Raw genomic sequence first — 5330 nt, 5'->3', positions numbered from 1 at the left:
ATCAGCTGTAGGAGTTTTCTGGTGGAGTTTGGGGGTCACTTAATTGTAGTTTTTTTAGGTATTTATTTCATTTACATTTCCAATGCTGTCCCAAAAGTCCCTCACAAGCTCCCCCACCCACTCCCACTTCTTGGCCCTGCCGTTCCCCTGTACTGAGGCATATAAAGTTTGCAAGACCAATGGGCCTCTCTTTTGTTTGGGAGACTTTTAATGACTGCTTCTTTTTCTTTAGGGGTTATGGGACTGTTTAGATGGTTTATCTGATCCTGATTTAACTTTGGTACCTGGTTTTGTAAGACTCCAGGGAGCTTTGGCTTACCAGGGAGCCCCTGAGTGAACCATGTGGAGCTGGGTCAATGCAAAACACAAGAGGAATTTATTGCTCTAGTGCACTGAGGCAATCCCAGACCAGAAGGAGAGGCAGTGACCCCCATCACCTGTTTGGCCAGTTTTTATATGGTTTCCAGGGTTAGAATAGAGCATCAGCAACTAGGCACCATGGTTGGAGGAATTGCACCCTTTAAACTGATTGGTCTTTAGGAAATGAGGTGACAAGGACTTTCCTTGTCTGAAGGTGGGCAATTGTTAGTCCTGTGGAATGTGTCCCTACCAGCAGATCAGGTTGATTCTACCCTATTGTCTGAGAAATGTTAATTAGCCTCTACCTTCCAGGGAGGCAAGTGTCTCATGACCTTCCCAAAGTTCCTAAGCTGACCTTTTCAGTATCTGTATAGAAACTTGTTTTTCATCCAGGTTTTTCCAGTTTTGTTGAGTATAGGCTTTTGTAGTAGGCTATGATGATTTTTTTGAATTTCCCCTGTCTCCCTCTTCATTTCTGATTTTGTTAATTTGGATACTGTCTTTGTAGCCTCAGGTTAGTCTGGCTACTGGTTTCTCTATCTTGTTGATTTTCTAAAGAATCAGCTCCTATATTGGTTGATTCTTTGTGTAGTTCCTATTTATTTATTTATTTATTTATTTATTTATTTATTTATTTATTCTTGGTTGATTTCAGCCCTGAGTTTGATTATTTCATGCTGTCTGCTCCTCTAGGGTGTATTTGCCTCTTTTTGTTCTAGAGCTTTTAGGTGTGCTGTTATGCTGCTAGTGTATGCGCTCTCCAGTTGCTTTTTGGAGGCACTCTGAGTGGTGAGTTTTCTTGTTAGCACTGCTTTCCTTGTGTCCCATACGTTTGCATATGCAGTTAGAGAAAAGCCCAACATTCCTTAGGACCTTGTGAAGCTACAGAGCAGTTACATGATAAATTCATACAATTTAAGCCTTTAGATTTCTTGGACCAGATCTATGTCGGCCTGTAGCCTTCCTTGGAATGTGTTTCTTGGGCCTGAAATCTACATCTTGCGATAGTCATTGCATCCTAGGATTCTCTTATATTCCTTCATAAAATGGCAATTAAGGATCTCCTTGTGAACTCTGCCATGCATTTCCTATTCTAAGCTTATTCCTAACACAAATTATGGATCTAGTTTCCATGACCTTCTCTGGGCATTTTTTTTTTTTTTTTTTTTGGAGCAAGTAACCTTAGCAGCATCTTCATTTGAGGCTCTTTTTTACCAAGTGTATCTGCATTTTACATGATGGAGATTTTGGATATTGGAATGTGTGCTCCAAACACCCTTTCTATTGCTCCAGTGAAGTATTTCACTTTAAGGACACTACTGTCTTGAACAATACAGATTATTTCTATCTACACACTCCTTGTCCAAAAAGTTAAAGTTGATCACATACCTTCCATCACCAACCAAACTACATTTTTGTATCTTTTTGCTCTACTTTATACCCTCTTTCACTGTAGATTTAAATAAAAGCAATGAGTTATAGCTCATTGTTACAGTTATATGGTTTCCTGGAATGATCTCCATCAAAAAATATATTAGTATATCACTTTTTATTTTGGTCTTATACAAGTTTTGAGGATATGGAGAGATTATTTTAATAATTGTAATAATTGAAATGGACTCAGGTCCTTACATAATTCTCATTCTCTTCTTAAACATTATTAGTGGTTGTCCCATTTCTCTTTAGACCATTTTCTGCATGCTGTTGCCAGAATGGACAGTCATCAATCTTACTGTATTCTGGGCTCCTTTATTTCAGTGCTGCAAACTTCTCACACTCTTCCTATAAACCAGTTGCAAAGATTTAAGGACCACATAGTAAGGTTTACCACAGCATCCCTACTTCTGGTACTAATTTTCTGTGTTACTTGCCTTTCTTCTTGTGACAAAAATATTCAACTAAAGTAACTTAAGGGATTAAGGGTTTGTTTTGGTTTATAGTTTGAGGGCATTATTCAATCATGGTGGGTAAGGCATGGGATTAGGAATATAATACATTTATTCTTATTATTCCATAGGGAAGAAGCAAATGAAATCTTTTTCTCCAATCCATTTCTACTATGCATGAAAGCTGGTAACCAAGTCAATATAATAGTACCACCTGATTTAAAGGAAATACTCTCTGTGTTAATTGGTATAATACAGAAATTCTCAATCAGAAATGCCCAAAGATTAGCATCTATGATGATTTTAGATTCTGTTAGCAATCACATCTAGTTAAAAATAATTTGATAGCATACTGTTTTATGTACAAATTATGAAATGGAGAAGAGCTGGTTATTTTTTTTCTTACTTTTTGTGCATGGACATACATATAAAACCAGTCTCACAAAAATATTAATCTAACAATTGTATCTGCTTTCCAATACTTTCAGATTTAATATCAACCCCCTTAAGGAGGAAACTTTTCATGGCTGTTGTTATTTCTGAAATTGAAATACTGCTCAACTCTTCTCAAATTAATGTGTGAGTCAGGCAAATAGTTAGGTAACATGTTTGTCAATTTAGTTGTGTTCATAATTTCATAATGTACTTTATCTTAGTGACTATTCTATTGCTGTGAAGAGACTCCACAGCCAAGGCAAATATTACAGAAGAAAATTATTTGAGTCCTGTTTAGAATTCAAAGTATTAGTCCATTCTTATTATATAACAAGGACCGTGGCTGTATGCAATGAGTCTCTGAAGTAGTACTTGAAAGTTTTATATCCTAATACACAGACAAAAGTAGACACTGATCCTGACTTGGGTTTTTGAAACCTCAAAGCCCACCTGTAGAAACATTCTCCAATGCAACAAAGTTACACATACACCCACAAGATTATTTACCAAAACAAATGAAACCCTTAAGTAACAAAATAGAATAGAACAAAGAGACTATGATAATCTTAATTTTCACATATGTTATCTTTTTGAAATTTATTTGATTTGGGGGGGCGCTTATGTGGGTATGAGTGTCTATGTGTGTATGTGTGTGGGTGTGGGTGTGTGTCTCTCTCTGTGTATGTCTCTGTGTATGGTTCATGTGTGCATGTGTGCATCTATGTATGCATGTGTATGCCTCTGTGCGTGTATGTGTGTGTGTGTGTGTGTGTGTGTGCGTGCACGCATGCCTGTGTGATCATGTGTGTGCCCACCAAGAAATTAGTTACATAACCTTTCTGGTTTGACTGAAATAAATGTGAATTGCTTTCATCACCCAGGCATATCACTTCTTCAGGTGGAGCAGACCAGTCAGGCTGAGCTTAAGCAATTCTTTATGGCTTGAGACTATTGCCCAACACAACCCGAGTCAATTCCTCATGACCTGAGGTTATTACACAGCACTAGCATCCTACTTTCATTGTGATATGTAAGCATGCATTAGATTTGGGGCAATTGAATGAATTGTTCAAGCAGTCCTGTTTCTGAGTAAAGCACTATGCTTTGAGACAGATAAATAGGCTTCAAATACAATTCTAGAAATATAAGTATGTTGAGTCCAGGTCAAATCTTCAGAGACTTCTGAGACTCTTTTTGTAATAATAAAATGATAACTACTTCATACTTCAAAAGGCTTGCTTGGTTTTTTATTGTTTGCAGAAGTATATTGAAATGTCCAACTGCAGTGTTGGATTTATATATTCATTCTTACAGTTGTATCTTTTTTGCTTCATTTATTTCAAAGTATAATGGCTTAGAAATATTATAGCCTGGATGAGTTGGCTGTGCTTTTCATTGTAAAATTCTCTCTTGTGTCTCTAATGACATTATTTTGTAAAATACATTTTCTGACACTGATATATATATATATATATATACATATATATATATGTATATATATATATTTCACTTTACTTTTTGCCATTGGTTTGGTCTATATTTTGTAATAACTCAATGATCTGATTGCTCTGTTCTGAGACTAAAGTTTCATGAGTATTAGTAGTTTCTCAGAGTTAAATAATTCTCTCTTCATTTTGCTAGTTAGTTGCTTTGCCCGAACTTCCTTTTCTGTCTGGTTTCAGCTATAGTAGTCTCTGAAACATCTACAAGTTAGTAATTTGTACAGCTATAAAGGATTTTAGGTATAAGCCATTTTTGTTTCTTATACCAGAAGATGTTAATTTTCTTAAATATTCTGTTAGTTATCCTATAATATTATATTCCCATAGTCACCAGTTATGAAAATTACTTTAGATATCCCAGATATATAATAGGAAGAAATGAGTGTAAATACAAGATGGATTTAGAAATGTTCAGTGGTTAAGCGTATACAAACACTACATCACTTGGTCTTCAAAGGGAACTTCAGTTTGACTGTGAAAGTTGCATTTGTGGGCTGGAATCCTACATCTTTTTGAAGTGCCTTAAGTAGAATAGTCTGCCGTTAGAAAGTTGTAATATTACCTGTGGTGAATGTTAGATACAACAAATTTGGGGTTTTTTTGTTTTTTTGGGGTTTTTTGCTTTCTTTTTTTATTTTTTATTTTATTTTATTTTTTTTTTAAAGGGGAGAGCAGGAACGCAGTCCCCCACTACCACAAATTATGCAGTCGAGTTTCCCGCATTTGGGGAAATCGCAGGGGTCAGCACATCCCGAGTGCAATGGATAAGCTTTGCCCTGGGAAAACCACCTTCATGATCATGGTATCTCCCCTGCCAGGTAACTATGACACAACAAATTTGTAACACTGAGGTAGATGGGGTATATATATGTATTACTCTACTTGAGATAAAATATTAATGTGTGTTTTTATGTTAGGCTCATGTTTCTTTTAAACAAAATCACATATAGATAATACAATATTTTAAAAGTGCTAAAATTGTTTCTGTTATGCCAATAATATAGGTAAATATCCTATTTTTATTATAACACCTTATGCTAGAATTAACTTATCCTTGAATTGCTCATCTACTTAAAATATCACTATTAACTCACTTTGGGGGGTTGATTAAAATCACTTCATTGGTTTTGTAACATATTTGAGGTAT

The 5330-nt window shown here is 35.6% G+C and overlaps 1 non-coding gene across 1 annotated transcript; it reads right to left on the bottom strand.

Annotated features, from left to right (window-relative positions):
- Positions 1-4845: 4845 nt before the first annotated feature.
- Positions 4846-5009, bottom strand: LOC115032393. The gene has a single exon (XR_003838070.1). It is a non-coding gene; the product is annotated as a U1 spliceosomal RNA (small nuclear RNA).
- Between the last annotated feature and the right edge of the window lie 321 nt (positions 5010-5330).

Source organism: Mus caroli, chromosome 1, assembly GCF_900094665.2.
Source record: "Mus caroli chromosome 1, CAROLI_EIJ_v1.1, whole genome shotgun sequence".
Taxonomy (NCBI): Eukaryota; Metazoa; Chordata; class Mammalia; order Rodentia; family Muridae; genus Mus; species Mus caroli.
Note: the sequence above shows the minus strand (reverse complement) of the source record. Positions and strands in the feature narration are given on the sequence as shown.